The sequence below is a fragment of the Chiloscyllium plagiosum genome, unplaced genomic scaffold, assembly GCF_037043375.1.
Source record: "Chiloscyllium plagiosum isolate Xiang-an unplaced genomic scaffold, Cpla_swu_hap1 HiC_scaffold_38, whole genome shotgun sequence".
Taxonomy (NCBI): Eukaryota; Metazoa; Chordata; class Chondrichthyes; order Orectolobiformes; family Hemiscylliidae; genus Chiloscyllium; species Chiloscyllium plagiosum.
Genome location: NW_028270176.1, coordinates 78,571,313 through 78,583,600, shown reverse-complemented (window position 1 = coordinate 78,583,600; position 12,288 = coordinate 78,571,313).

The following is a 12,288-nucleotide window of genomic DNA, read 5'->3' as shown; positions in this document are numbered from 1 at the left end:
GTTGTTCAAAGTCAAGCTGCGTGATGTGAAAGGGTTGAATGGCTAAAACTGATAATCCAAATTCTCTGTGAATCAGTATCTGGTTTCTGTTCTGTAATCATCACCCTGTTCCAATCTCCATGTAACAACAGAGATGCGTCACAGGTGTATTTCTCGGCAAAAAGAGTAGATACAATCTGTGAATTCATAGATTCGTGCAAAGGTGTGCTTTGTTCTTTACAAGAAGTCCAAATGGCATATGAGCAGAATTAGGCCAATTGGCCCATCACGTCTTATCCACGATTCCATGTGGCTGATATGTTTCCCAACACTGTACTTTTGCCTTCCTATGATAGCTATTGACTTCCATAATAATCAATAAGTATCTGAGTCTGCACTGAGTATCCTGAATGACTTGATTTAGACAGCTTTCTGTCACAGTCAGTTCCACTGTTCTATCAGGCTCTGACTTGCTTTGTTAAGCATCATCTGCTGGTTGCAAAGGCCTCCTAATCTTCTGCCTTCCCCTGACCGTCACTAAATGTTATGCTTTATCTTTTGCTTTATGTTGCCCCCGAATTTTCTTGTTAGCCATGTTTTCCTCATCCTCCTGTTAGCATATTTCTTCTTCTGTGGTATGAATTTCTGCAATGTGTCTTCAATTATTGCAGAAACCACTCCTATTTATGTTCCATTCTCTTCCATGCGAGGCGCCTCTTGCAATTAACTCTCGTCAGCGCCTCGCTCAGGTCTATCCATTATGTCTGATGCAATAATTTCTCCCAAACTGCAAGATGATTTCTGCCATTTTATGGTAACTGTCCCTTCGGACTTCCTGCACCTTTATTTCCCAAATCAAATCAACCTCCTTAAAATCAGCCAATTCAGAATTGCGTGTTCCCTTGAGAGCTCGAATACAAGCTACTCTGAAAATATCACCTCGTGCACATTCAACAAATTCTATTTCCTGTTACCTGATTAAAAACGTAATTTCCTCAATTCACATGCATTTTGAAGATCCTCAGAATTGTTGGAAAGATGACTCTGCCTGAATTGTCAAAATACAATTTGTAGCTTTAACATGGCAGTGATTATTTTTGTGAAAATTTTAACATGCTTTTGTGGCAGTCCAGAGCATCCACCTTTAGCAACCGTCATAAACTACGTATACAGCATTTTAACAAGAAGAAATAACTGGTCAGTGACTGGGAATTCTACAATGAGTAACTTATCATCAAACCTGCGACATCGACCTTCTAGAAGAGCAATGGCATTAGATGCATGCAACCTCAGCACCTATAACTTTCACTGCAAAAATTCACAATCCTGAGTTCGAAATGCATTGTCATTCCTTCACTGTCGCTGTGTTGAAATCCCTGGAACTCATTCCCGATCAGCATTGAGGGTGTCAATATGCTGCACGGACTTCAGAAAAACAGCACATCGTCACACTCTGCAGACCAATTATGGATGTACACTAAATACTGGCTGAGCTATATTGCCCAAATCTGGTGAATAATTAAGAAAACTTGACTACTCAATACACGTAAATCGTCAATTGAAGAGTTTAGTCGATCTGTGAACTGCTGGTACAATTGCAACAAATGTTTGCTGTCCAAATAAGACGGGATCTGCAGTTGTTACGAGGAATTCCCAGTTTCACTGATGTGTGCGTGTCAGTTACCAATACTTAGCTGTAGTCCTTCTTTACCTTTCAATTTGGTCATCACTCCATCGCAAAATAAAGCAGCTTGCGACTTCCTCATTACTTGTTCAGTCAGCAAATGTTTTATAGACTTAATGTGCTACTCGAACATGTTTTGCAAATTTTTTTGCTTCTATTTGCAGTTTACTGGAAATCTGTCCCAAATGTCAAAATTGAGAATTCCAATTTCTAATAACCAGGCTATTGTAATTCTTAAGAACAGTGGGTTCAGGTTTACTCCACGTAGAACGTCTTTTCCTAACATTTAAACGTCTTGACTAGCTGCTCTTGATTGCCCAACTATGATTTCTGTATTGTATCACACTTGCCATCCATCACAGTATGACTAATCTGCGGGTAAAATATAATCAGGCTGTGTCAACTGAAGAGCCAGACTGCAGATTTAATGGAAACCTCAATAAAAAAAACACGGAATTGTTGCGGTGCTGAAGGAGCCCATCCCGCCCATTGCATCTGCCTGGCTTTCGAAATCAGCAACATGTGTTGATGTCATTCTCTTGCCTTCCAACTCAGCCTGCACATTGCTCCTGTTCTCATGATTACCTGATCCAGTCTTGAATATTTCATTAAGATCCTGCCAAAACAGTTTCAGACATCGCATTCATAAGTTTCTGCTGTCAGAACGTTTCTCTCAAATTACATGGATTCATTCCTTTACATTTTAGTCTAAAGTTATTCTATTTGGTTCTCAATCATCATATGAACAGAAAACGTTCCCCATATCCTGTGTGTAGACCCCTCATGGTGTTGGATGTTTTTTTTTAAAAAATCTCCGTTCAGCCATGCCTTCTATAATGAAAACAAATCAAGTTTCTTCACAATATCTGTGTAACGAGTTCCTCGTCCCTTGAATCATTCCTGTAAAAACAATCGTCAGTCTCTGTCATGAGGTCTCATTCGTCCTGAGTTATGGTATCTCGAACTGGACACAATATTCCATCTAAAAGTCTTTGTGACTTATCTCAGCTCAGCATAATCTCTTCTAATCTATGCCACTAATAGCAAAGTCTAGAATTTTGTTGGCTTCTCCAATGACTCTCTCTACCTGCCCTGCCAGATTTAACAGCTTGTGTAAATCTACATCCAGGTCTCTCTGCACATGCTGTCTTTACAGTAGTCAGCCGTTATTTTATACTTCGAATATTCGTTCTGAAATTCATCTGTTATCTATCCGACCAGATCTCCAGCTTGTCAGTGTCGTCATGGCTTCTGCAGTCAAAAACAGTCGCACAGCATACAAGTAGAGTATCTGAACCAGCCAGTCTATTTCGACCATATTCCCAAACGGAACTCGTTTTGCTGCTTCTGCTTCTCCAGTACCCTTCCAAACATTTCCTGTTCATGAACTTATCGAAATGTCTACTAAACGCTATAACTTTACCCGCATCCATCGCTTTCGCTCGAAACTGTACCTTCGCCCGCAAGCTCTACATTATTTTGGATAGCTGACATCTACTTAATAATTCCTGGGGTACCACAGACATTTATCAACGCAAAATATTGATCTGATTGATTCTCCCTGTACAGAATAACAAATGATAACCTGATGTTCCTAACTCACATTGCAGCAAATCAATGAGCAAGTGCAAAACACCAACTTAAGAAAGCACAGAAGCTGGTAATGCAGTTCTATAAATGGACTTTCCGACATTTTTCCATTCCACTGAATATTCCTTGCAATCTTGCATACTGTTTATTTTCAAATAATTGTCTAATGACCTTTATTGAACCTGCCAAATTCACAGTTCCATGCTTTGTCTTCCAGAGTTATCTGCTTACTTTATGAAGTCTCTTTCTTATCATATATTTCCTTGTATTGTAATTTATTTTAAATCTTATTCTCAACTTTTTTACTGGGGTTAATAGTTTCTCACTGCCCACACTGTATAGAACGATCCTGATTTTAAAAGGTTTTTTTATTTATTCCTTCTCGATTTTAACATTCGTCCACTGCTGGAGACATGCATATTAAGGTGATTTCTACAAATTTAAGCGCTCACTTTTTTTGCTCCTGTCCAGATGAAAATAACTTAAGACTGCAGTAGGGCCTTTGATGGATCTGGAGTCTTTTTGTGCGGAAGAGTTAACTCCAATTAAATATTGAAAAGAAATAAACAAAAGCTTCCAGCCACTGCTTCAATCTTCATTAATGATCTACTGCCTCCATCCCGTTCTTTTAACTCATTGAGATTTAGCGAGGTAGTCCACAATTTGGTGCTATGTTTGACTCAGACGAGAGCTTCTCATCTCCAGTCTCTGTCAAAACTAAGACCGCCTTTATCCACCTCTGTCACCGCGTGGCACGTGGCTTTGTAGTTAGCACTGCTGTCGGAAGTGATAATGATCCAGGTCCGATCACAGCCTCGGGCGACGACCTGTGTGGAGTTTGCACAATTTCCCCGTGTCTGCATGGGTTTCCTCTGGGTGCTCTGGTTTCCTCCGACAGTCCAAAGATGTGCGGATCAGATGAGTTGGCCATTCTTAATTGCTCATTGCGTTAGGCGCATTAATCAGAGTGAAATGAGTCTCGGTGGGTTACGTTTTGGAGGGTCAGTGTGGGCTTATTGGGCCGAAGGACCTGTTCTAACAATGTAAGTGATTTAACCTCATTGAAATCCGCCCTCTCAGTGTATCTGCTGCAGAAACGCAGATTCATCCTTTCATAAGCTCCGGACTTGACAGCTTATTTTCTGTCCTCAATGATCTTCCCCGTTTTACCTTCTAACCTTGTTGTCATCTAAAACATCGCGGTTATTACATTCCAACTATTCTCATGCCTGTGCAAATGCCATGCAGATTACACTTTCGTCCATTCAAGCAGCATCTCGTTTTTAAAACCCTCATGCTTGTGGTCAAATTTCTCCAATGGACCCTCCCAACTTAATCTCTGTAATGTTTCGATCTGATGTATGTGGTCGTCTCTAATTCTGGCCTTTTACTAATTTCCTACTTTCATTGTTCCAACATTAGTGACTGCCCCTTAACTTGCCTCAGCCCTGAGGTCTGGAATTCCCTCTCTCTTTCTCACTTTCGTGTTTGATACCTATTTCTTTTCGAAAGTGTTTGATAATCGATCCTGCTCTGACCTCATGTCATCTCCATGCAAGGACTCGTTTACCTGCTCCCTCTGAAATGTGCAAGGCCTTTGTTTAAGGTCATGGGCAGTATGCAATTGAAAGTGTTGCTAATTGCATTCATGGCCTCCTGCGTGAATTCCCCCAACAAACTGCCTTACTTATTTTTTCAATCGGTACGTCAGCTGGATTTGTTCGCTCCTTTGTCCTCACCAACAATGCTGGTAGCAGACAAGAGAAAAAACCTGCGAATGCTAGAATCTTAAATATACAGGCAGGAGGCTGGAAGAACACAGCAAGCCAGCCAGCATCAGCAGCTGGAGAAGTCGACGATTCACTTGTAATCCTTTTTCGGCACGGAGGATGGATGTGGCGTGAGCTGCAAATAAATGGGTTTGGGGGGCACAGTTGGATAGGTGAATTCAGGTTGAAGGTATGATCTGGTTGGCCAATTGGAGGAATGAATCCAGTTGTCGGCAGGGACAGTGGGATGGATGGAGACTGAGTTAGAGGAAGAGGAAGGAACTTATTTGAAATTGGCGAAGTCCATGCGGAGTCCTCCATGCAGCAGGCTACTAGCGCGAAGATGAGGTGTTCTTCCTCAATTTGCATTGTGTTTCGTTTTGGCAATAGAGTAGGCCAAGGATTGTCATTGGAAATGGAGTCATGGGGGATCTGAAATGGGCGGTGACTGGAAGGTCTTGTCGCCCCCTGCGGAACTGGCTGCGACACTCGTCGATCTGTTCCCTAAGATTACATTCAGTCTCCCCATGTACAGAATACCTCACCGGAGCACCTATTGCAATAAACTAGGTTGGGAAAGTGTCAAATGAACATCTGTATCACATGTAAGGACTGCTTGGGGCTCTGGATTGAGTTGATAGGGGAACATAGCGTGTTTAACATCTTTGATATTTGCAGGGAAATATACATTGGAGTTCAGGGATGTCTCTGAGGAGCGTTGTGCCAACCACAGACTGTCAAAGAGGACGGTCCTTCCGGAATGCGGGGTGGGGAGGGGAAGGGTTTAATTGAAGTTGGTGCAAGTATGCAAGAATGATGCGTTGGATGTGGAGACTTGTGGGGTGGTAGCTGATGACTGAGGTGAATGTCTTTATTGAATTGGGAAAGGTGGGGTTCAGAGCAATGGAGCAGGGAACAGAGGTGTGGTGGAGGGCTGACTGGATGACAGGAAGCAGGAAAACAATGTTGTTCAAAATATGTGGACATCTGGGATGTTCAGGAGTGCAATGTCTCCTTGTTCACACAGGTGTAGCGAGGGAAGAGGAATTTGGAGATTCAGGTGTAGCTTTTGCAGGTACAGAGTGGAAGGAGCTGCACTTCAGGCAATTATGTGAGTGTGTAAATTTGCAGAAAACGTCCGTTGGGAGAATGTCGCAGGAGATGGAAATGATAAGATCTACAAGGTTGAGGGAGGTGTCTGAAATGGACCAAGTGAATTTGGGTGCGGGGTGGAAATTGTGGGCGAAGTCAATGAACTGCTCCGATTCACGCTCAGTCCAGAGTACTTCACTGATGCAGTCATCGATGCACTGGCAGAAGAGGTGGGGCACAGTTACTGTTCAGGTACTCAAGAGGGATTGCTCAATATAGGCAACAAAGAGACAGTCATAGCTGGAACCCATCCGGGCTTCCATGGCAACCACCTGGATTTGAGCAAATTTTCGTCAGTTTAAGGACAAGTTACTGAGGTTAGGATCAGTTCAGCGAGGCTGGGGAGGGTATTAGTGGAGGTGGAATGAATGGTTCTAATGGAGAGGATGAACCAGAGGGCCTGGATGCTATCCTTGTGAGGCATGGAAGTGTAAAAGGACTGCACGTCCATAGCGAATATAAAGCACTGGGGCAAGGGAACTGGAAGTTGCTGAATAGATGGAGAGTGTGGTTGGTATCGCATATGTAGGTGGGAAGTACCTGAGCCAAGAGGGACAGAATGGAGTCTAGGTGAGACGAGATGAATCTCGTGGGGCATGAGCACGCCGAGACGGGAGGCCGGCCAGATTATTTGGGATTTTTAATCTTAGACAACAGATAAAACCGGGGAGTACGTGACTTGGGGGATTATGAGCTTGAAGGCACAAGAGGGGTCATCACCAGGAGCAATGAGGGCATGGATCGTGCTTTCCCTTCTGGTCTGATAGGTTCTGGTGAGGTTGCTTGAGAATGGGGCTGGGATGTGGTGTTGGAGAGATAGCGTTCAACATTTGCGACAGAGGTGTCCATTCCCAAGATTCCCAAAAACGCGCCATATTTTTCAGCTCGTTTAAATATGAACTGGTCGTTGTTCTGGAACAAATAGATTGCTGCGTGTTCAGAGGCGATGAGGTTGGAGTAGCTGAGTGTGTGGAGAAATTGGAGAGGCCCACATCACATTGTTAGTCTTCAATGAAGGGTTCTGGAGCAGTACAACGCCTTCAGGTGGCGGCCAGCAATGTGGCAACATTTGAGGTGTGCTCTCCCAATACGCGTGCAGCTGTTAACTTGAAGCAAGTTTTCTGAAGAAAACTTATAGTTAGCTCCCGCTCTGAGTTTCTTATACATGGTCTGAGTGTGACCCTGATGATTTCTGAAGCTTCCCATTGAAACTAACCTCCTGCTCCATCTTACTCACTACTTCAGCCGTCTGTGTCACTGCCACCCTGAGCACCGTGTCTCACTTCACATCCATATGATGCAAGATCAGCTGTGTCTTGATTCTGACCATAAGGAAGAGGCAACATTAGGAAGAGGAAGCACAAAATGCAATGGCTGCTCCTTCAACTAAACAGAGTTGGTCTTGGGCGTTGAATGGGCTGTCTGATCATGTGGCCTCTGTGCTGTGACAATGCAGCTGCAATAACATGGATCTGAAATGCTTTCCTGCACTGTAACTTCGATCTCTTTTACTCTGTTGTAAAGACAGTATATTACTTCTAATTTATTTTAAACACTGTATGTAAGTTACTACTTTCACTTTTATTCCTCTTTTTTATCTGAGATGTGCAGCTGTAAATCCACCAATTCCAAACTCAGATGCAGCACCCGTGTGAAACTTCTTTTTGTACTCCGCCCTCATCGCTTCCCAGGCAGTGCGAATAACCTAAACATCTCTCGAAATAAAGAGATTTTCCCCCACATCTCACTCTTAGTTCTCTTGTTGCCAATCTTGAAACTGTGATATTCAAATATCCACTTGTGCTTGATTCGCATCAGTGTCGTTACACAGTGTACACGCCATTCAGCTGCTCCCAATGTGGGAAGGAATTAACTCGGTCGCCCATCTTCTTATAATCATTGAATTCTCACTGGGATGAAAGCTTTTAAATATCATGATTACAAAAAGTCTTTCAAAAGTTCTAAGGAACTGATATGTATTAAAAATGCTCACATGATCGTCAAACTTTTAAATGTTCTGACTGTGGGATATTTTATTTAAAAATCCAGAAATGTGATGTCTCATCAATATGTTCAGACTGACAAGATGACGTTCAGGTGTTCTCTCTGTTGAGGTAGTCTGTGAGTATTAAAACCTTGGTCCCACTATTAAAGACAGTCTCTTCCGAGACTCAACAAATGGATCAGAAGAGCAGCCTCGACATTCGTCAGGCGAACAAAGACACCCTGCGAGAACAGAAAGATGATGATGCACACTAAAGTCACATTCTACTGGACCTGCGACATCAGCGCACCGCTTTAATGCAGCGAGAACTGGAGCCTGTATTCTAGAGAAGATCGTAGTCTCAACACCTTCCACCTTTGCAGCCAGTGAGGCATCCTGGATTGAGTGAATCAGTAACATGCGCCCAGAAACCCAGCCTCTTCACCCTGCTCGAACAACACTGTCTCCATTGGTTGGTCCACGTACTCTGCATATCCGACGGGAGGATCCCTGAAGATCGAGAACATAGCGCATAGATCTATACTGTACAGGAACGATGTTGTGCTGTCCATGGCCCCAAATCAAACGACTCAATAAGCACGTCTGCCTGCCCTTGGTCCATGCCACCCCCATCCTTGAATTTTCATGCACTTGCACTTTTAAACAACCCTGTGTATCTGCCTCCACCACACCACCTCAGTATTACATTCCAGAATCTTGTCACACCCTGTACAAGATAAAACGTGTTCCTCAGATCTCCTGCGAGTTCACCACTTTGGCCTTACATGCATGCCTATTAGGTTTAGACATATCAATTCTGGAGGAAAAACGTTTATGGCCGTCAAGTCAATCTTTGCATCGCATAATGGTTTTGGCGCTTATCAAGACTCTCCTCAGCCTCCATACTCCAGAGAAAACTATCCACGTTTTCTTTAGTCTTTCCTAATAGATGATACTCTCTTGTCCAGGCAACATCCTGGTAAACATCTTTTGCATCATCTCCAAAGCCCACACATCCTTCGTGCAATGTGGCGACCAGATATGGATGCAGTACCCCGAATGTGGCCTAACTAAGCAAAGTGAAATGAGGTAGCCTTGATCAGGCAGCGCGAAGCGAACGGACCTTTGGCGGCAGTGAAATACTGTATTAAGATTTCACTCGTCAACTTGAGAAGAAGAATTTTGAATCAAATGTAAAAGAATGGAAAGTGAAGGAGGAGCTGTCCAGAGTTGATTGCAAGTGTAGCCGAGCAGTGAAAACTACAGACCTGGAATCGCAGACTTTCATCGGGTAATTCAAGAAGTGTAAATTTGTGAAGAAACACGAAGCGTACTAAAGGGAGAACGAGGCAAAGATGATTGTCAAAAACTTCAGGGAACCATAAACATAAATGAAAACTTACACAATGTGTTGTAGACAGATGATGTGCAAGCCTTTAAACACCCGAAGACAACTAAGGAAACAATATGCAAGAGAAGATGAAATGATAAGCTATCCAGTAATATTTAAGAATATTGCAAGTGTTTTTCTTATGTACGTTTAAACGTTGGGAGAGAAACGAGCGGACAATGTACAACTGAGAGATAATGCCGGGGAAGCAATAATGGATAACAGAGAAATTGTATATTGCAACAGTCTCCATGGTGATCAGCATTAGCAGCAGTTTACCAGAACTTCAAACATGTCACAGGGCAGAGCTGTGTGTCGTAGCTATCACTACGATCAATGTACTGGGCAAGCTGCAAGGTCTGAATATTGATACAATATTCGAACCAAATGGATTAGGCAAAAGCCCCGAAGAGGATATCTGTATAAATTGCAAAAGCACTTTTGGTCATGCGCAAGAAATCACTGGAATAAGGGATGGAGTCCGAGGACTCAAATTGGCTAATACAATATTCTTGTTTATGTAGGATGGGAAGCAGAAGACGCGGAAGTCAAGGCCAGTTAGCCTAAGTTCTGTTGTTGCTAAGATTTTAGGATCAGCACGACTTCCAGGAAAAGTCATGTCTGCGAAACCTGTTACATTTACTTGAAGAGGCAATGACAATTTTTGTGAATAGCGTGGTGCTTTTACTCGAAGGGTTTTTGTCCAAAGTGTCAATTTTCCTGCTCCTCGGATTCTGCCTGGCCTGCTGTGGTTTTCCACCACCACTCTAATCTTGACACTAATCTCCAATGTCTGCAGTACCAACTTCTGCCGATGACTTTTTTTTGGATTACCAGAAGGCCATCGAATCTCTTCCGCATGGTATCAGCTGAAAAGAGATACGAGTGAAAGATACTCGGAGAATGGAACTGTCAAAGATAAAGGAGGAAGGTCCACTGTCCTGAGGAACAGTCACTGGACTCGAAACGTTAACGTCTTCACATATGCTGCAAAGACCTGCTGAGCTTTCCAATCAGCTGCTGCTTTTGATATAACTCAAGCATTTGTTGACTGACAGATAAAGTTTTCCTTTTTTGGAAGTCAAAAGGTGATTACTCGAGTTTTGCAGGTATCCGTTAAACAGTAAGGATCTATACGGAGGAACAGATATGATTTATGCTCAATTTGCTGATAACCCAACCGAAATATGGAGGAACGGGTAACATTAGTGAAGCGAGCAGTCTGCAGAATGACTGTAATGAAAGAAAAAAAAACCTTGACGGGTGGAATATATAATGGAAAGCCCAATTCAGTACTTTGGTCGGAAGAATAGAGGCACATACTTTTCCAAATTGACAACGACTTCTGTAATCTGAAGTTCAAAAGGGATTTAGCATTGTTTAATCTGGATTTTCCTATGGTTAACATGTAGGTTAGTTGTCAGTTCGGAATGCAAATCTAAAGCGAACATTCGTTTAGTGAGGGCCTACTTAGATCAGATGTGACATATCGCTGAGACTGTATAAGGCTCTGGTTATAATATATTTCACATTTTTGTAAACAATTTTGAACTCTGCAACTAAGGAAAGATGAGCTGGCCTTGGAGAATGTTCAAAGTAATTTCGTAGAATGAGCTCGTGAATGAAAGTGCTTTCATGTAAGGAATGGTTGAGGGCTCTGGGTCTGTACTCAAAGTAGCTTGATTTTTGTTTGTGGAATGCTGAGAAGTCTGGATGGAGTGAACTAGGCGAAGACAGTTTCACCAGTTGTACAGCCTGGAATGCAAGGGCAAAATGTCACAGTAAATGGACAACTCTTTACAACTGAGACCAAGAGGGCAGTGAATCTGTGGAACACGTCGCCATGAAATCCTGGACATAAGGACACATCATGTGTACTTAAGTGAGATGGAGTGGGTTATTGACGAGCAAAGAGGTCAGGACTTACACGGACGAGTCACCATCTTAAATCCTTGGTCTTGACGACTGGATACTGAAAGATTTGCCTCTTGGTTAGTAGCAGAATATACTGATCAATCGCACGAGAAATATAGATAATTCCACCATTTCAATGAAATCTGAAAACAGTCTGTCAGTGGTTTCAAGATACATATTGCTGCTCTGAAGACTCATTTTTGTCAACAGCAAGCAACTCTCCTACAATCAGAGCTTTCTTACTTCGAACTTTTCAGTGTTATCTTTCTGTTCCTAAATTTCCTCATTGTTTCAGAACCGAGATGAAGTTTGAATGTCTGAGGTGCTGGAATGAAAGTAGTTTTAATGCATCATAACACTTCATGACTCCCCAAACAGTAGATGCAATGGCTCAGGCTGTTAAAGAAGGTCCTTTGAATGTCTCTGCCAAGTTGGTCAGTTGACCCCTCTATCTCCTCTGAATTCCCTTCCAAAAGAGTTTCTAAGTATTTAAGAAGTTGGTGTCTGGATGTTCCTTTTGTATTTCCTTAACATATTTCCATATTTTCGCAATATTTTCGCAAATTATCTTTGGAAATCTCTGTGTTGGACTACATCCAGATATGAAAAAAATGTAGTTTGGTGGCAAGAGTCTCCAGGCCAGAATTGTTTTCATTGGAGGAAAGTGTGTTAACTGTTGATCTTTTGGGTTGTTTATAATGATTGGGTGCGAGAGTTGATATAAGAGGATGTTATAGAGTTACGCAACGTGGAAACAAGCACTTCCGTACAACTCCTTCCGCAGGGCTGCTATCAGAGAGGTGCAATTGGAGGTGTTGAATGAATG